Here is a 21,200-nt window from a genome sequence, read left to right on the forward strand (position 1 = left end):
TAGGGGGATTGAAAACTGTCCAATAGTAAGGGTCAGGGGAAAAGTGACCTATGAATATACAGAGAGATAACAGGGTCCGAAAGGCGGAAGAGAGGGTCTTCTAAACCCTTAGTCATGCTGACTTTGGTATTTCCTAGCTCAGGCTTCTGACCTCCAGGGCCTTGCAGGCCTTGTGCCTGCTACAACTCCACTTTCTGTATTTAGAAAAAAGGCGTTCCCTATGATTCTTTTAAAACAGTGGACAAGGCATGAGAACATAAGTAACACGATGACAATTACAAGAAAAATCCACAAGATTCCATTAACCAAAGATGCAGCCCATCCCGTTAATCCCCATTGACCGAAGAGGTCATTGACCCAGTCTGGGGTCTGTTCTACTTTTAAGTCCTTCACAAGTCCCTTCAGTTTCTGGATGTTGGCGTGGATGGATTCCGAGCGTGAAGAGAGATTGAAGCAGCACATCCCTTCGAAGTCCTCGCAGCCATGTCCGTGGGCAAGCAGCAGGAAGTCAATCGCTGCTCGATTTTGGAGTGAGGCGTGTCTTGTGGTTTCTTCTTCCTTTAAGAGATCGCTCAGGGCAGCAGAAGTAGCGTTAGCCTGCTTACTGAGCCAGCACCCAAGGTGATTTATGTCCCCCAGGGCCTTAGCTGCAGCTACCCATGGTAGGAATATAGAGACCGCTATCTTTTTTGGTTTGTTCCAATCGTATAATTTGGGATCGCAATTTTCATCAAATGCTGTGTAGGACCTTTTGTGGCATTTTAACTCGCTCTCTTTTTTCCAATTGTGCAACAAGGTGATATTTGGAGTAAGGGTGGAAAGTTTTCCTAGGGTACAGGGACCTCCCTGGAGTCGTGAGGGGATCCCAGCCCATACTCTGTCACCACAGATGAGAAACGTTCCCTTGGGTAGAACTTTGGGATGGAGAGAGGACACAGAGATCACACGAGCAGTGTAATTACACCAATCGTGAGGGTTGTAGGCTTTGTTAATTGGCGATATGTCTTTTCGGTATGTGTTTTTGTTCAGATCAATTTCAGGCAAATTATTCTTTGGACGTCTAAAGTAAAATTTGACACAGAAGGTGGCCTTAGAGGACCCCAACAGATCCAATTCTTGAGGTTCCTCAAGAGCATTGGGCAGTATTTTTGTCCACTGGTCCCAAGTTTCTACCTGGTGGGGTCGCTTACCTGTGGTGCGGAGAAGCTCTGAATTATAGGCGGGCCAATCATCGGCTACATAAGGAATTCCTACTAGACATGTGGAAAGTGGGTTATCAACGCTCCCCATGGATAAGCACATGTTATCCTGTTTTAATGTTCTTGCTAAGGTTACCCAGACATTATGGCTCGGCTGTGGGCCGATCCAACCGACGGCACACGGCACGGTGAGGAACATCCAGGCAGCAGTGAGGACAGCGCCAACGGAGATATTTTTCATCTTTGGGCAGGAATGGGGCTTCTGATAGGGAATATAAGCAAAACTTGTTATTTTTATGGTAGGAGGGGAGGGTTAGGGTTCCTTTCTTGTTCCTTTCCTCTGTTCCTTCCACCTCCCCCCTTTATTTTTAGTTTTTTACTGTTTTTTGTTTTTGTTTTTTTCTATGATGCTAAGGGTGGGGGAGTGGGTAAAAGGTTAGAGGCTTTTGGTAAGGGTAGATAAAAGGGACGATAGGGTTTTTAGGGTAAAAAGGGTAATAACATCTAATTCAAAGAACAGTTTTGTTTTCAGGCTGTGCCTGGTCTAGGGCTTGATGCCACAGAATGTTGTTCAGCTTTCTGGTTTGTCTGCTGCTGTGTGATGGGACAGTCGTCTCCTCCACCTGTGGATGTTTGGCGACGTCTTCGTCTCCAGGCCGGTCTGGTTTTGAGGAGGTCTTGTGTTTGACTCAGGAGGATTCTTGTCACTGCTTGTGGAAGTGGTATTTGCAGTGCCTAGGTATGGTTTTATGTTTTTCCCTGGGTACCATCTTGGACCAGATGGTAGCAGAACACACGCGTATCCTCTTCCCCACGTGATGAGTTCGAAAGGTCCAGAGACTTTATGTGTTTCTGGGTCCTTCACCAGCACAGGTGGTTTCTCTGTGAGCTTTGCTTGGGTGGTATTTGCAAAGTGGCGAAGTATGGGTGGATCAGGCTCTGAGGTTGTACAGTTCAGGAAGTTGATGACATAGAGAGCCTTGCAAAGTCTTTCAACTGGAGAGGTGATTTTTGTTCCTCTCTGTTGCTGATTGAGGACTCTTTTGAGAGTTTGGTGTGTCCTTTCCACGATGGATTGTCCTGTGGGGTTTGCAGGTATACCTGTCTTGTGTTGTATTCCCCACTCACTGAAGAACTCTTTTAACTTACGAGAGGTATAGGCAGGTCCATTGTCTGTTTTGATCTCCTTTGGTACTCCCAGGGTTGCAAATGCGAGGAGAAAATGTTTTATGGTGTGCTGCGCAGTTTCTCCTGTATGTGTTGATGCAAATACTGCTCCTGAGAATGTATCAACCGATACATGCACGTACTTTGACCTTCCAAAAGGTGCAAAGTGGGTTACATCTGTCTGCCACAGCTGGCAGCTGTTTAAACCTCGGGGATTGACTCCCATCCCCAGAGATGGTATCTGGAAGTTTTGACAGTTCGGGCATGTGGCAACAATAGCTTTTGCCTGATCTTTTGAGAGCTTGAACATTCTGATAAGGGCAGGCACATTTTGGTGAAAAAATGAGTGTGACAACTTTGCCTGGGCAAAGATGTTAGGGACATTAGCAGTCTCTATTGCCATGGCTAAGGTGTCTGCTTTCCTGTTCCCTTCTGCAATGAAACCTGGGAGGTCAGTGTGTGACCTCACATGCATTATATAGTAAGGTTGTTTTCTGTGGGAAATTAAGCGTGTTAATGTAGAAATCAATTGGTATAACTTTGGATTGGAAACCTCTTTGAGAAGAGCATGTTCTGCTCTCATAGCTATGCCAGCAACATAAGCTGAATCTGTGACCAGATTAAAAGGTTCGTCTTTGAATTTCTCAAAGGCTCTGACAACAGCTGCTAACTCCGCAATCTGTGGAGATCCCTCCACTATTTTTATGTCAGATTCCCAATTTTGGGTTTTAGGGTCCCTCCATGTCATTACCGACTTGTGGGATGACCCTGAGCCATCTGTAAAGACGGTTAGAGCTTTGAGAGGTGTCCTACTTTGGACTAATTTTGGAGTCAGATGAAATGTCACGTCACGATTAAAAAGCTTATGTTTTGGGATATGCACTGAAATTTGGCCTGTATAGCTGTCTAAGGCATACTGGAGACTCTCATTGGTCTGGAGCAAATGTTCCAGGTCCCCAGTGGTCATTGGCAAATATATGCATGTGAGCTCACACCCTGCAAGGGAACGGAGGCGAGTTCTAGCCTTTTTTATTAAATGTGCCATAGTTTCTTGGAAGGTGGTAATGGTTTTTGTGGGTTGGTTATTTGTAAAGATCCACTCCAGGATTAGTAAAGGGTCTCGAAGTTGAGTGTCCCATTGGAAAATCAGTCCATAGAACCTAGGTGCTTTTCCCAGAATGACGAACTGGAAAGGCAGGCTGGGCTCGAAGCGATGGGCTTTGCGTGAAGACAGGGCTTCTTGGACCTTGGTGATGGCATCTCGGGCCTCTGGTGTTAGAGTGCATGGAGAGTCCAGATTCTCCTTGCCCCGAAGAAGGCTGAACAGTGGAGCGAGGTCCTCTGTTGTAATTCCTAGCAGTGGACGTACCCAGTTGATGGATCCGCACAGACTGTGTAAGTCTCTCAGGGTTTTTGGGTCGTCTCGGATGGTGAGCTGCTGGGGTACGATGGTCCGTTCCCGGATCTGGAGTCCAAGGTAAGTCCATGGATTGGTGTACTGTATTTTGTCCTCACGGATCTCAAATCCTGCCTGTTCTATGGTTTCAATAGTCCTTTTAACTGCTTTGTCCAAGTACGTTTTTTCTGGTGCACAGACCAGGATATCGTCCATATAGTGATGGATGATCGCACCTGGGAATAGGTCCCGAACAGGAGACAGGATGTGAGCAACATACCACTGGCATATACTGGGACTGCACTTTAGTCCTTGTGGAAGAAAACACCAATGATATCTCTTGAGTGGAGCCTCTCTGTTAAGAGAGGGAACGGAGAAGGCAAACCGTGGAGCATCCTGGGGATGCAGCGGGATGCTGAAGAAACAGTCTTTAATATCAATGATAGCAAGTGTCCAGTCTCTAGGCAGCATCGATGGTGAGGGCAGGCCAGGCTGAAGGGGACCCATGTCCTCGATGACCTCGTTGATTTTTCGAAGATCGTGGAGGAGCCTCCACCTGTCTGTTCCAGGCTTTTGTAGTACGAAGACTGGAGAATTCCAAGGGCTGGTGGTCTCTACGATGTGGCCTTTGGCGAGCTGTTCATCCACAAGGGCGTGTAGTGCGCGCAGTTTGACTTTAGAGAGGGGCCACTGCTCGATCCAGATCGGGTTATGGCATTTCCAGGTGAGACGAGGAGTGTCTGGCAGTGCGCGCTCCTCAGTGGCCCCAATTAGAAATCCGGACTGGGAATACGTAGGGAGGCTCCCCACTGACATAAAATGTCCCGTCCATACAAGGTGATGGGGGCCCTTACCACAAATGGGCGGATGGTTGCCAACTTGCCTTCAGGCCCTTCGACGAGGATGTTGTTCTTGCTCCGCATGGAAACTGTAGCTCCACCGATCCCTGTGATCATGCCTGCCACAGGTTGTAGCTCCCAGTGTGCTGGCCATTCTGAGCGGGCGATGATGGTCACGTCTGCACCGGTGTCCAGCATCCCTGGTAGGTGGAACTTCTCCCCTCTGCAGGTAAGACCGCACTCGATGACAGGCTTACTCGGTCCCACAACTTGTATCCACATTGCTGTGGGGTTGAGAGGAAGCTGTTCCCTGTGATTCTTAGGGAGTAGAAAGGCCTGTGCGAATGGGGTACCCTTTGGAAGAAAATATGGTAAGTCTGTGCAGTACACCTGGACAAAGATTTCTTGTCCCGGGTGCACTGTTTGTACTTCTGGAACAACAAATATTTCCTTTGGGCTATGGAGAGAATCACCTATAATTAGGATGTTAGAAGGACCTCCTTTTGGCCCACGTTTGCCTGTGGGAACACGATAAACATTGTCATTTTTAAAGTCAATGGACAGTGCAGTTACCAGCTGACGGCGCGTTCCCTTTGGTATCGCTCCGTGTGTTGGATCCTCCTCATGTGGTCTGGAATCTCCTGGGATGGTGCGTGACTGGGTCTGGGTGGCCTTTGATTTGGTGTCCTTGCGTGGGGCCCCACCACGCTCCGATGGAAGTTTCCCGGACGCGGCTGATAGTACTGCTGATTCTGGGGCCTTTGGTGGAAATTGCGAGGGTACCTGGGAGGTGACCTCTCTGGACAGTCCTTTATAAAATGTCCAAAATCTCCGCAGTGGTAGCAGCGGACCTGATCTTTAGAAGCTATTACTGCATATGCACTAGAAACTCCTTCTGCAACACCCTTAGTAACTGCTTGGGCCACTGTATCTTCAGTGGACAGGTGGCGTGTGCAGCTTTCCAGCATTTGCTCTATGGTAGGTTCTGTGTCCAAGGGTAAGGCTCTCAGAATTACTTTACATTTTTCATTTGCATTACTCATGGCAAGTTTACACAACAGTTCTTTTCTTGCCTCTGCGCTCTCTATTTGTTTTTCCAGAGCATCCTTAATTCTATCCACAAATTTGATAAAGCTTTCATCTATTCCTTGTTTGATACTAGAAAAATATTGGGTGGGGGTAGAATCATCTGGGGTGAGAAGTAAGGAGGTTTTTGCTGCTATAGCCACGTCTTGTAATGTTGCCTTAGGTAAAGTATCAGCTTGGTCAGAGGGTTTCTGCAAATCCCCTTCACCAGCCAGCTGTTCGAGTGTAAAATTTGGCTTATCAGCATCTGCAGCGTAGTTATCTGATAATGTTTTTAATTGCTTTTTCCAATGCCTTTCCCAAAGCATGTACTCGGCGGGAGAAAGGAGGCACTGGGCAATATTTTTAATATCGTGGGGTACCAGAACATGTGCTGAGAACGTAGCTTCTATGAAATTTCTAAAAATATGTGAACTTCTACCGTGTTCTGTGGCTGTATTTCTTAATTGCACAAGTTCTTTATTTGTAATAGGTTCCCATGTCTTTCTATTAGTGGCACCTCCTTTTTTTCCCTTCTTATATTCTACTGGAAAGGCAGTAATTCTCTGAGCTAATTGCCAGTCCCCTGCCTGTGTGGCTTCCATTTTTATTTTTGCCCAAGGATCTACATATTCTATTTCCAAGTCAGAATCGCTGTCACTGCTGTCATCAGATGACGAGAAGTGAGAGCTATCAGGTCGTGCCTTATGTTTCTTATGGCTGGCTGGAGCTGCATTTGGCAGAGGTGCATGTGGCTGGACAGGGTATAAGGCAGCACATGGCAGTACGTGGCTACAGCGAGACAGCATTGCCGGAGTGGCCGTGCAATGCGTGATACAGTACGCACAGGACTGGGGGGCGTGGGGAGGGGGGGCAGAACTGAAGGAAGTCTGGGGGGTCCCGACCGGGGGCTGCGGAGCGTGGGTATGGGGTTGCGCAGCGAGGGTATGGGGGCAGGGGGGGTGCGGGATGTAGGAGGCGGCGGGACTGAGGGAGGGTGCGGCGGGCACGATTCCGGCGGCAGGCAAGAGCGCGGTGGTGGGGGGGGGCGCGGGTACCCAGGGGGGCTGATCCCCTGCCGCAGCAGGGATGATGCCGGGGGCAGGGAAAGACGCGATGGTAGCGGGGGGGGCGAGGGCGGGGGAGGGAGTGGGGGCGGGCGCGGCAGGGAGAGGAGGGACGGCAAGGGGGGTGGGGGGGGGCCCCAGTAGGGTCGGGGGGAGCAGGGGGAGGGGTGGGGTTTGGGTCGGTCCCGGCGGGAACTGGCGCAGATGCTCTCGGAGATAACGCAGAGCAAGGAGGCGCGCAGGATGTGGCTCCCGAGGGGAAGGCGGGGGGGAGGAGGGGGTGGGCAGGGGCCGTGGGCGCCCTGGGGTCGGGGGGTTGCGGCGCAGATGGCGGGACACTAGGACCCAGCGGAGTGCTGGATTCCAGGGTGGAGGGGGTGTTATCTCCTCCATTAGCATTTGAAATAGGCGCTTCTGTTAAGTGAGATAAGAACTTTTCGTTTCGTTCGACAGAAGTTAGCCCTGTAGTTAAAATCTTTTTGTTAGTTTTTTCTACAGCTTTAGTTATAGCGTGAAACATAGGTAAAAACTGAGTTACCGAAAAGTCTTGGTTAGTTTGAAACTTATATATCGTGGTCCCAATTGTATCCCAAAAGGAGTCTAAGGTAATAGTCTGTGTATTAGTATCTGGGAAGTGGCAGAGAATCCATTTTATAAAACGTTTCAGGTTAGTTTTTGAAAGGTTACCTTTAGAAAAAGAAAAGTTGTTAGAAGATAGGATTTCTAGGATTAGGGAATATAAATCTCTCTCGTTCTGGGATCGTTTACTAAGCTTTGATCCCATTTTTCAGTTCCCGCCAGCAGAAAAAAGAGAAAAAAAAAAGAAAAAACCCAAAAAAAAAGGACCCAAGGAAAAATATTTTTTGCGCGCAAGAGAGGCTGTGTTAAACTTACACTTTTCAGCCTGTTGTGGGTCAAAGTTCTGCTGGGGGTCGTCTGCTCGTCAGCCTCCACGGACACTCGCGTGCCCAGGTGTCGGGGTGCGGGTCGGCTGACCTCCTGTCCAGAAGAGTCCTTCTAAAACGAAGAGCTTCTCCTTCCAGGATCTCTGGCGAGCGGAGGCAGTGACAATTTCACGAAGAAATGCTGCTCCTCTGAAATGCCAGGTCCGGCATTCAGTTCCGCGGCCAGGCTATCACGGCGGTTCAGATGTTGGCCCAGGGGCCCCCCGCTGTTCGGGCGTTCGTCCCTGTTCGGGCGCCAGCTATGGCCCCCAGGGGCAGAAGCCCAGCGGGGAGGCCGGTTGTCCAGGATAGCTCAACGAGGGTCCGGGATCGCCCAGCGGGGGGTTCAGGCAAGCCCAGGCAAGCTATAGTGATTTGCAGCTCAGCTCTTTAGTGATTTCAGCTCTTTCAGCATGCCTGGGGCCGTCGCCCTGGGTATCGCAGCAGCAGACGCAGAGAGAGAGAGAGCAGCGCTGTATGGGTTCCGCAGGGTTCTTTTATTGGGGTCTCCGCGAAGGGTCCATTGACAGCTCTCCTCTGCCGAACCGGGCAGAGCTAGGGGTTTTTATACCTTATAGGGGGATTGAAAACTGTCCAATAGTAAGGGTCAGGGGAAAAGTGACCTATGAATATACAGAGAGATAACAGGGTCCGAAAGGCGGAAGAGAGGGTCTTCTAAACCCTTAGTCATGCTGACTTTGGTATTTCCTAGCTCAGGCTTCTGACCTCCAGGGCCTTGCAGGCCTTGTGCCTGCTACATCTTATCACTACATGTCCTTGTAAAAAGTCTCTCTCTGGCTTTCTTGTTGGCCTCTTTTAGGTACTGTAAGGGGCTCTAAGTGACCTAATACACCATACATTCTGGTACAGGACACATCTGGTAGACAATATAGCTAACTACAGACTAATTCCTGGCTGCCACCATTCTTACTGCAAATACATATGCCAAAGGCATTTAAAATGTTTCTGTGAGAACACTGATACAACAATACATGACACTGTTATTGCAGTCTGAAGTAAATAAGCTTTTCCCCAAACTTGCCAATTTTACTCTCACATTATTTACCCTTTTCATTTCAGTTACACATAACATTTACATGAAGAGCTACCTGCCTATTACAGCAAACTCATTATAAAAGGGTTGTAGAAATGTGGCTTGAAGAGAGGAATGGTTTCCTTTGAGTCTTACACTAATTATCAGGAGGCAGAAGCTCTGCCTTTTCGACTCATTCCTATACTGCTATTTGTTTTCATTAAATCTACCAGGCCCTGGAGCAAACAGCCTCAGAGCATGACTCCTTCCCTGCTTCTGCCATTGTGTTGAACAGGTGTGCTGGTTTTAGCTGGGGTAGAGCCAATTTTCTTCATGAGCCATGACAACAGGTCTCTCACCAAGCTCATGGTATACAGCACCTTGCAGCGTTAGTCCCTGGAATGACATCTACAGCTAAAAGGAAGAGATCAGCTTTCTTTGGCTTACTTGAAGAAGGAATGCTATGCCATCAGCTTTTCCATTCTATGTGCCATTAGAAAATGCTCTTGCTTTCGCTAATGGTTATTTAGCTGTTAGTTGAAACAGTCTCTTTTAACAAAAGGTGCTGAAATCTGATTATTCAATACTATTAATAACTGTTGTTCTCCTTTGTCCCTCCATATAAATAGGTTGTTAAAATAGCTAACAATACCTGTGTAACATAGTGTATTCCTTTGAGAAATATTATACAACAGAACTTTATAAAAATGCATGCTACTGTTCTCAGCAGCCCTTCCCTTCACAAATACTAAATTAAAATTTTTCACTTAAAATTTCCACTGAGAACCTAAATTTCCTCCATACCTTTAACAATGTCCAAGTTTCTTCAGTTACTTATAGGGATGTATACTGTCATTGACAGTGAACATTTCATTCATTTCGTGGCTGAAGTAGCACAGAGTGCCTGGTTGGGCTATTAACTTTTTCCCGGATTGCTGATATAGCCTGCACTCTTCCAAGTCAGTGATCTGGCCATAAGCAGTAACACTGGGGAGGTAGCAGTCCTTACACAACAACATATTTTGATCAGACTTTATACCTGTTCACTGCCACTGCTGTCAGTTTTATGGTTTTAGTGTTCTGCAGTCTGAGCAAACTCAGAAATTTCACAGGCCTAGGTTAGCGTCATTGCTCTTCCAGAATAAAGAAGACTGGCTTTTGTATCAGTTTGAAACTAGACAACTTCACTTTTGGAAAGATCAGTCATGCAGTATATAGTTTTTCAAATCAAAAAGGGAATTTTTGTGATTCACTCACCTTATTGAGTGGATGTGTAAATTGGGTAAAGGAGTCTTTATTTGTTCAGGAATTTGGCTTATGAAAATTACCCCTTCTCAAACTTTAATTACTCAATGACTTAATAGATTATTCATTCAGCTTGGCTTATTAGGTTTCCCCTTTAGTATTCCTCACTCAGAACTTTGTACTCCCCAACCGAGGCTTTGGGGAAAAACTCAGGTTTTTTATCAGAAATATACTATTGTATACTACTGTTGAGTACTTTCATGCTCTCCTTCTGTACCACTTTCCAAACCCAGCAGAAACAGAACATTTGTGATACAAGGTTCAAGCCAGCAGGGCACAGGATGTTGGGATCTGGGGCAACAGTGAGAGTAAGAGAGTCTGGAACAGCAGATTATGGAACAGTGTCGTGATTCTGTTCTCACTCTATCTTCTACTTGTATCTGTTCTGTAGCATGTATCTTTTTGTAATACCTGGAGTGTCCCAATCCAGATCTATAAGATGAGTGAGATAACTTTTCATCTTTTTTGTTATTCCATCTAAATGAAAATTATGTCGGATTCCATATGGAAAATAAGAGAACATAATTTGAGATAAGAGACAGATACCTTGTCCATCCTCATGCATTGTGGCAGAATGGACTTGATTCATTTCAGAATACAGCTGTCAGATGTCTTTACTAGATTGCACTTGTGTCCCTAGTGAAAGTTTTAAAACAAGTTTAGAAACTTGTTTTGCTACTTGAAGCTTTGAAAAAGAGATTTCTACCCTCCCAACTTCCCCACTCCTGCAAATATATGTAACCTAAATGTAGCTGACTAAAGCTTTGTATCACTGTTGGCAGCTCAGATGCACCTAAACCTTGTCATGGAAACCCTTTTCTGTCTGTGTGAGTAATTATTTCCCATCTTTTGTCTCTCCTCTTCCATTCTCAATTGAATCTTCTCATGTCCTCCCACTTGTCTTACTTTCTAGATCATTTTATAGCATCTCAATTACAGCCCACTTGCACCAACAGAGATCTTAGGTTTATAACCCCAAGGGAGAGAATATGAAATATGCTTTTGCTTCTACAGAAAAGGGTAAAAAAAATCAAGTCTTTTAAAATATGAAAGCAAATGTATTTTTTCCCCAAAAAACATTTTTTTTCTTAGTAATAGAATCTGATTCCACTTTTCTTGTTAATAATCAGTGTTATTTGAACTTCATAAAACTAACTGAGAGCATACGGCAGATATAACTTTATTTACCACCTCTGTGCAACAATAATCAGGCATCAGCAGCTTTGAACTCTAGTCATAGCTACATTCACTTGCCATTTGCCAACTACTGGGATATAAGTTAAACATGATTTTAAATCTACTAAAAGGGTAAGAGTATTAAGCTGAAGCTGATAGTAAGAGTTAAGAAAAAATCATAGCTGCTAAAAAGCCTATAATTTATTGTTCACTACTTTTCAACTCATTATACTTCCATATTTTTCTTTCATACTATGATAGTAAGAGACTATATATAAATAAATATTTTTTTCTTTTTTACTTTATGATCAATTTCTAATCTTTTTTGTAGTCTTATTTTGATAAGATAGAATTTGTGTTCTATTGAGAAATAGATAAAATAATGTAGGTATCTCAGTACTGGTGTGCAGTTAAATACATTGCACTTGAAGTAATGTCATATAAACTTTGTTTGCAGATGGTATAAGGAGGGGAAAGCCAATCTCCAGTAACAATGTAGTCCAAAATTTACTTGTGTCCTGCTTGCTTTTTAGGGTGGCTAGTTGCTGCTGTTATAGAGAGTTTATACATAGGTTTGACTGTCATTCATGAATGAATGGCTTAGGTTGCCTAAAGCATCACTCACAAAGGTATTATCAAAAGTATGTTTGATATAAATATGTGAAAGCACAACTTAATAAAGTTCGATAGCAAAGTTCCCTCTACTATAACATGAATGAAATATACAAAAAAAATCATGTTAGAATCAATTTAGAATGATTTACACAGAAAGCAAAGACACAAAAGGGTAAGGGAGACCCTCCTGTATAGTCATAAGGTTCAGAGTGATCCCTTTGCCTGATGGGTCTTAGGTGAGGCTAAATCCAGTCCTAGTCTCAGACTTGCTCAACATTTTATATCTAAAGGATTTAGCAGCATTAATGATTAACTAATTTAACATTTACAGAGTGATTAAATAGGATTTAGTACACTTATAACAGTGACTTAATTATAGATGTGAGATGGCAACATTCATAGTGTACTTGCTGGAAAGTGTTTAAATAAATCACACAGTTATACAGACAGACATGAAGTTATTTATGTATATACACACACATATACAAAGGTATACACCAGTTAAATATCTCCTCCAGTTCAATGAAATATTCACATTGAATGCCTTCACATTGCTCAGTAGGCAAGGGTGGAGCCTCTAGGAGTGAGGGGGATTGCTCCAGGCCCCATCAGCTGCTCAGCAATGGTCCTCTGATGGTCTCATAAGTGTGTGCTCACAGGGTCTGAGGGAGGGAGCTGGTTGCAGCCTGCTGAGGGCCAGGAGAGCTCAGAAGGCTTCACTTAGGACTGTTTTTTTATAGGGCCATTAACTTATTTGCTTTAATCATCAGTGAATTTCCATCCTGGCCACAGTACAAGTCAGTAACTATGGAATTTTTCAAAAGTCCAGTAACCATGGTACAATTCCACTCAGGCTGCAATTCAGGTAAATATTTTCTTAGGCTCTAGGGAAAGAGGAATTCTCTCTCTTTTCCCACCTTGGTCAAGTGAGTGGAGCTCCTGATATGGATCATGTCACCCCTACCTTTGCCATGCAAAAATTTCTGGTATGGTCAAGGGATCTTTCCCTGCCCAGCTCATTACACAAAGGCCAAGGCCCAGTGGGAATTCCTAAGGTCATAGAGTGGGTCCAAAGAGCAGGTGGAGGGGAATGTCCCACCAAAACTGGGATGCTCAACTGAAGTAGAAGAAATTGAGGAAATATTGGAATTTAACCCTAAAGGTTTTTATGTGAGAACTTTTATCTTTTAAAAAGACTGTCTGTAGTTTGTGCATATAGAGACATCCCACAGTGCCTGAAAGGTATCCCCCAGTTTATGTAAAGGTTTAGGTATTATAGATTAAAGCCCTCAGTTTAGAAATCTGCTGCAGCGTGGGTCACTCTTCCATGGGGTGCAGTTGTCCAAGGACAGGCTGCTCCAGCCTGGGAGCAGGGCCCTCTTTCCATGGGTCTCCCACAGGGTCACAGCCTCCTCTCAGGCATCCTCCTGCTCCAGTGTGGGTCTCCTCCATGGGCTGCAGGTGGATCTCTGCATCCCTGTGGATCCCCATGGGCTGCAGGGGCACAGCTTCCTCTCCATGGGCTGCCCCACGGGCTGCAGGGGAATCTCAGCTCTGGTGCCTGGAGCACCTCCTACCCCTCCTTGTGCACTGACCCTGGGGTCTGCAGGGCTGTTCCTCTCATGTTCTCATTCAGCTCTTCTCTAGTCATGGTTAAAACTGTGCTACCATTTTTTGGTTTGATTTCTTCTTAACTATGTTTGTGTTACCGCCATTTCTGACTGGCCCAGCTTTGGCCAGCAGCATGTCCATCTTTGGAGCTCTCAGGGATTGTCTCTGCTGGACGTGGTGGAAACTTCTGGAAGCTTCTCACAGAGAAGGCCCCTCACTACCAAAACCAGGCCATGCAAAACTAGTACAACTGATTATCTGGCACACATAGCATCGGCGTTTTCCAGTTTTGTGTGAAATGTACTTTTTACTCTTAAATAAAACACAGAGAGGGAAAAAGGCTGGTTGAAAAAATATTTGTAATGTTAACGGGTTTTTTTTTTGAGTATATGTGGTTATGAAAATTCTTATGAAATATGTAGTTTTTTGTTTTACATGGAAATAAGAACGTATAAAATAAATACCTCTATTGATAATTAGTTTTCCTGATTTGATTCAATCATACTAGGAAGTTATTTAAAGGTTTATTTCTGTGCCAAAGAAATTGCATTTAACCTTGCTTATTATCAGGGTGAAGAAGTTTGTTATGCAGTTCAATTGTATTGCAATTTTATTTCAGGTGCTAATTACATGGACTGTGGACAGTGAGCTGAAAAATCTCCTTTTAATTATAACCATGAAAGCTGTTGAGCAATTTTTCTCTTTGAACTGGAGCTTTCCATTTCTGGTGTTTAAAGCTCTTTATTACAGGTTCTTTCTATAGAAAAGTTGGTGCTACACCACGGAAAGACAGCAAGTGGTCTAAAATGTGATTTTATCTAGTGGTTGGGTGCTTTTTTTTTCAAACCTAGTAATTTTCTAGCTGTTTTCATTGTTTTTTTTCTATTTTTGTGTACTAATTTTAAAAGGATGACACCCTTTCAAGATCTTAAGAAAGTGAGTGAAGTTCTAGTGTCTCATTAGATGAGATTTAATACCGAGTTCAATTCTAGAAAGAAATGCTGGGGAGTCATGTTATATTCCATTTTAAAGATAATTGATAATTACAGCAGTGCAGTGGCATCTAGAAAATCTATATGCAGCAGCAGGCGCTTTTTAAATCTACTGTAACAACAACAGTACATTTTTTCAAGGGTCTGAGTCTGTTTTGTCTTCAAATCTTCAAATGCTGTAAGATAGCCTGTTATATTTGATGAGAAATTAGTACAGTAGAAATATGTTACTCTTTGCCATGACATGACACCTTTTTAAGGATCTGTGTGTTACTAAGCCGTCATACAGTATGCTTTATTTAATTCTCAGAACTTCAAAGTACTGAAAGAAACATAATTTTATTCAAGCCCAAAGCTAGAAATGCTGTGCACTAAACAAATGCAGGGGTGATGGTATGCATCTTATCCTCCATTAACACAGATCTAGAGAAGAAAGCTTAGGAGCCTCTTTTGTTACAAATGAAACTTGTGCGCCAGGTTTTGTCCTAATTTTTCAGAAAGCCTAAGGAAATGTTGCACATTGGCAATGCCTCTGTTTTGCTTACCATATTACAGCTTTGTTGTCCCATGAAGTCAGTGATGCTTTAGGCAGAAGATTTCCACCCACATGGAGTTTGCAGGAGTGTCACTGTGGGCACTGTAGTGCTTCAGTATTACTTCCATGAATTTATTGTCTGCTAGAGAAGGTAGCACTGAAGAGGCTTGGAGATGTTAAGATGAGAAAAAATATTGTATAGAATCTTTGAAAATGTAAAAAAGAATGAAAGAAAGAGAGAAGGAGAGAAAGAAATGGAAAATTAAAGTGAGTTTTAGAAAAGAAAAATCACATTGATTTTAAAGGTGCATAGCAATGCTTCAGAAGCCACATCTGCCCCTCCTCATTTTATTAACATGAATGTCATATTTTTGCATTCAGATCTAGATCATATTAGACAGGAAGACATAAATATATTTGGAGGGCTGATTACACCAAAGTCAATACTTTGGTGTTTCTTGGTTATTGTAGGATCACTGTTCCCTCGCAATTATAAGTTGAAAAAAATCCCAGCCCCTAAGGTCCAGTCTGGAAAAGTCTGATCTTTATTTCTATCTTACCTAATTTTTATTTATATTACTTAAGTTGTGAATTGCAAAATTCTTAAGTGTTTTGCATTTCAGGGGGAACAAAAAAAGAAAGATACTTTCATATAATAATATTCAGCATTGAAAAACATTTTTTGAGGTATTATTTTAGAATTAGCCAATTCTAAATACCTTTACAAATTCTGTGCTTTATAATGAAAATTTATGTGCTTGGGCATAATCAATCTCAGAAAAAGGAGAAGTTTATGTCTAAATCTTGAGATAGTACAAATGGTTTGACTAAACACTGTTTGTTCATTTGGCTTTTTATAGGGCACAATAGGGATAGATTAAAAACTGTGAAGTATTTGTACATTTACAATAAAGTTTGCCACTTGATCAGAAGAAAAAAAAAGTTGTTATGAGCTAGGCTTTGATTCTCAAAATGAATTTGTCTATTCAGGAGAGAAATTGGCAGTATGTTCCACCTATTTTGTTTTGAATTCCCCAACAGGATCAGATTAATTCTTATTACATCACATGTGGCCCCAAATCTGATTAAAAATTTTTATCTCTACAAGTGACCCTTCATTGTTGTAGCCAAGATGCAACTCTGGTCTAGTAATATTTCGTTCTCCAAGGTGCTGCTCCTCTTGGGGTTATTCTGGTCTTAATTGTATATAATGCATGGCAATGATTTAGGAGAGGGAGTCACATTTTCATTCATGCTTCCTACAAGTCTGTTTGCTATTTTTTTGCCAGCTTCTTCTAAAAGTGTTTTTGCATCCTGCCTCTAGAACTGTGACTTTGCTTCCATGCAAAGTCTTGATAGTATCTTCCTATCTCTCTGTGAAACATAACCTGCAGTGCCCCATGCAATAATTTCTTTTCTTTCATATTGAAAAGGCAGTGGCTGGACCTGCTTGTTTGCAGTTTCTGTGAATAGCAGACTAATTGCACTTTCTCTATTCCTAAGTTCCATTCTTCCTACTTTGTTGTAGTGCATATTTTCTATTTCTCTGGTTCTTTAGCCTATTCATATTCACCTACTCTTCCTGTTTGGATCCAAATGGACTGTGAAATTCTACAACAAAGATACAATTTGATTGGTCCTTTTTCAATTCTAAATTAAGGAATTGTAGCTGTTCTTCACTCCTAGGACATCCATAGTGTGCACATTCTTTGCTTGCTGCACAGTCTTCCACCTGTATAGGCATTCTTATGTGCATGGCTTAGTTATTTATCAGTCCCCTGGGAAGAAAATGTGGGGAAAAAAATTCTGATATTATTTATTTCACAGATGAAATCAGCCCTCATTCTACACAAATAAAAATACACAACTTTGTTAAACAGCCATTCTTAAGAGCGTTGATTTTTCACAGTTCAACAGAGTGCAGAGAAACGGAGATGAATAGTGGCAGGAACAGAGAGGGATGTCATAATTTCAAGGTATGTTTATTTACATAATGGTAAAGAATTTCAGCAAGTCTATATGCATGCAGGCTTTATAGACTTTTGGTGAATTTGAAACTTATCTTTTACAATGATACATTTGGTTTTACAACGTCATGACTTATAACGTAAGTTTCAAGATTTCCAAAGTATTTATGATATTTTTGAAAAAGAAAAAAAAAAGAAAATAAAAAGAAAAAAACCCAACCAAACAAACAAAAAAAAACCCCCAAAAACCCCCAAAAAAACCTGCTTTCCTTGTGAATGCAGCCTATTGCATTGTTTCAAAACTTCCAGGTACTGGGATCAAACATTTAGATGAAATATTAGTTAAGAACAGAGTGCTGCTGGTAATGCTAATGAGGCAGACTTGAAAATGTACCCTCCCAGTTTTTCTCAGTGGCAAAGTTTGTGATTTTCTCAGGCATGACTGGTCTTTTAAATGCTTTGTATTCATTTTTGAAGCCTGAAAGTTAGAAATACTGGATTCCCTCACTAAAATTCCCAAAAACACTTCAAAGCCAAACAAAAACAAAACCAAGAGTCCAAAGTAGAAATTTTTTTACAGAAGCTGCTTGAAACATTCAACTAAAACACAGGGAAAAATTCTGAACATTCCCTTTGGAGTCTTACTTATTCATATTCTGTAGGACTGAGATAAAATCACAGTTTAAGTTTCAGTGTTTTCTTCTGAATAAATCTCAAAAAAAGCCATCCACCTCGACAAAGCAATGAAGGTTTATGTCAGCATTATATAGGTTTGATGTTAAAATTATGAACTTTAAATCTCAGATACACATACTTGAATAGATTTAACACTTATAAACCTTTTAGAATGTCACAAAATGGCACCATGATTATACAATTATATCTTCAAAGTCTGAAGATTTCTTATTTAAAAAATAACCCTCTGAGGCTGGATCTATAGTTTTTAAAATTTAATTTCCATATTAACTGGATTTTGAACTTATAAAACAACTAATACACTTCTAACTATTGTAAACTTTTGACATATTTACAAATAATTGCATATTTTTCATATGCAGTTGCTTCCATATATATTTTAATTTGCTACCATGAAATATTATTTACATGTTTTAATATAAAATGTACATGTAAATACAGATGCAGAAGTCTTATAAGATACAAATGAAGACCATGGTGATTTTTTTTAGCATTCTTCAGTATTGTGGATGTGGCAAAATGAAATTAGCACTGCATACTGGTTGATAAGGCATAATTGCATTAACTCCAAGACACATAAATAAGTAAATTGTAAACAGGCATTTTGTTTCCTGATTAAGTCTTGACAATGTTTCAAAGGACTGAAATCCATTTATATGTTTTAAAAGGTGTTGTTTGCATTGGATAACCCTGCCTATTTTATCTGTAAGTTTTGGTCTACTTTCATTTGCCTAAATGTTTAGGTTTGCTAATTGTTGCATTTTTCAGACTGTTTGTATTACTGTACTTCACCGGGGTTCATTCAGTGTTTATGCTGTACCAGTACAACATGCAGCACTTTTAAGTGTTTTGCTCTTCATAACTAGTAGCTCTAACAATTGTGACTTACAAACACATCTACAGAGACACTGAAATATTCAGGTACTAAAAGTTCGTCAGATGGAATCTTTGTGCACTTGTGGTTGGTATTTTCCATGTGTCTGTGACATTTTTTCCTTTAGTCTCTTCTGTTAAGGGTGAAGTTGTTTCCTAACCTATAAATACATGGCATATCAAATACTGTAAAATGAATCTCAGTATTTAATTTACATTTATAAATTAGAAGGTTTTTTCTATGTCAAACACAATAGATAATTTTTAAGAGATATCAACTTCAATATTAAAGCTTACTAAATTAAAACAAACCATATAAGAGCATGGTTCAGTCTTTTACTTTGGTCATCATTCTATCTATACCAAAGCATATCAATATTTCCTTGCATTTTAGACATTTTTATATGCTTTGTGCACATGAGCACAGTATGTTTTAACTAGATGGGATGCAGTTAAACTACTGGTTTAAATTACTCAAATTTCAACTGAACAGCTGTTCCTGTATGACTTTGATGAAGACCACTTCCAGTCATGTTGGTTTTCTTAATTTGTTTTCTAGAAAACTATCTCTGATTTATTTGTGTGATATCTCTGAGGAGAATCTGATTTATAAACATCAAAATATAATACTGTATCTCATCATGGTTTGCAACTATGCATTGAGGCAGAGCACAGCCTGGTTTGATGTGTAATTCTGAATGCCATATGGCTGTTGAAGTCAAAGGACATAGATAACTGTATGACATGAAATACAGTATCAGAGAAAAGGATAACAACTTGATATTTCATCAGATCAACTTCATTACCTTGTCACCTTCTTTATACTGACAAGTCAGGACCAATCTCTGGAATAAAGCAACATCTTTCTTAAGGTGAGATGCATGACAACTCTTTTTTAATTATCTTGTTAAAAGAGCTTAATATGCATGTATTGTTTCTGACAATTCTGGAAAAAGTTATCCTTTCAAAGCCTTTATTATGTTTTTGACTAACATTAGCAATTACTCTTAGACATTCTATATTGTTCATACACGTTACTGAGAGTAACAGAAAAGATTGGTATTTTGACAATATTAATGACAATCATTACTGGGAAGCCTTTAAATACCACAAAAAGAAGTTTGATATAAAACTTCAGAATGACATTCAGTATGTGTGCATCAAAATAATAAGACTCTCTTCAAAAAGAAACTGAAGATTTGTTAGCATATACAGATTTTAAGCAATGAAACATATGAAGCATTTTATTTATGATTTAGATGAGTAGTCGGAAGCATTCATAAATGGATTCCAACAGGCATCTATGAATAATCTCTGCTGGTGTTGTGGTGGAATGAATCAAAGTAATCAGCGTGACAGTTTTTCCTTATTTTCATAACTTCATTGTCGTTTATTCTCCTTACCCCAGTCTTTCTTTATCTTGAATATTTGTGGCAAAACTGAGACGTGACATTCAGTATCAGCTGCTCCTACTGACTTGGAAAGTTATCTTGGAGAATTGCCATAAGAAAAGGACTTCTAACTTAAATGCATTTTTCTTAATGACATCAGCACTAAGAGCAACATTTGAGAGTGCAGAGGGGTGTTCTTCTCTGGTGATAACAGGGGCACATTTAATATCTTATCAGTGTACATTAATTCATTAGACATATTAATCTGAAAATGAACAAAATGGCCCTTACTTCATTTTCACCATATAGCAAATGTTAAAGGAGCTGGCATTCTCAGTCCACTATTTACAGAAAACTTCACTACAAGTTACATATCAGGGATTCATCTTCATGACTTTCAGTTGCTCACCTCTTACTGTCTGACAGAAAAACTCAAAGATTCCCTTGACTATAATCCAGATATATAAGAAATATTTCTGGTTCTCTCCAATAAAGCAATTAGAACTGCTATAGATCAATCTCTCAGTTTCATCCCAATGTATTTCAGAGTTTTCACTTTGCTTATATTTCACTTCATTTTCTGATAGATTTCCCATCTTCTGGGTTTTGTTTTTGAATAGCATATTTGATAATTCATGCTACGCTGAAGAGACACTGATGTGGTGCTTGTCAGAGGGACTTTTTACAACAGCACATGGTGGCAGAACAAGGGTAAATGCATTCAAGCTGAATGAGAGGAAGTTTAGACTAGATATTAGGAAAAAAACCAAAACATTTATTATAAGGGTTGTCTAGAGAATTTATTGAAACAGGTTGTCTAGAGAATCTTTGGATGCCCAATCCCTAAAAGTGTTCAAGTCCTGGTTGGATGGGGCTCTGAGCAAACTGCTCTAATGAAACTTGTCCCTGTCCACATCGAGGGGCTTGGAACCTGGATGATCTTTATGGTGCTTTCCAACCCAGGCCATCCTGTGATTCTGTGATCTCACTCAGACTAGTAAAAGAGAAAAAAAAATCTAGGGGAAAAATTAGTTTAAAGCAGACAGGGGGACTTATTTCTTCTTCTCCTTCTCCTTCTCTTCTAATGAAGTTAATATGAAATATATTTAAATTAATTTTGTTTGTAATAACAGTTTCTTACGTACAAATACTTTGGATAGAAAAACTTTTCTCCCGTGTAGGATTGAAAAAAAATTTAATTTCAAGAATTACCCATGACAAATGAAAACATGAAAGTCTATTGGACTTTCAGACTATAAATACTTCATGGGAACATAGGGGCAAGGCTGGAAGGTGCCTCAGATGGTCATTGTGTCCAACCTCCTGCTC

At 41.3% G+C, this 21,200-nt stretch overlaps 1 long non-coding RNA gene across 3 annotated transcripts in view; it reads left to right on the forward strand.

Moving 5' to 3' along the window:
* The window catches only part of LOC135297941 (uncharacterized), a 35,038-nt gene that overhangs the window by 3,200 nt on the left and 10,638 nt on the right, over window positions 1-21,200 (forward strand). The window contains exons 1-2 of one of the 3 annotated variants that reach the window (XR_010359881.1): window positions 18,273-18,312; window positions 19,040-19,352. The exons of 1 other annotated variant lie outside the window; for it this stretch is intronic. This is a non-coding gene — a long non-coding RNA (uncharacterized LOC135297941). Of the gene's footprint in view, window positions 1-16,487; window positions 16,921-18,272; window positions 18,313-19,039; window positions 19,353-21,200 lie in introns of those variants that run through there. One more of the 3 variants, XR_010359880.1, reaches the window with a different exon arrangement.

The sequence above is a fragment of the Passer domesticus genome, chromosome 3 (genome assembly GCF_036417665.1).
Source record: "Passer domesticus isolate bPasDom1 chromosome 3, bPasDom1.hap1, whole genome shotgun sequence".
NCBI lineage: Eukaryota > Metazoa > Chordata > Aves > Passeriformes > Passeridae > Passer > Passer domesticus.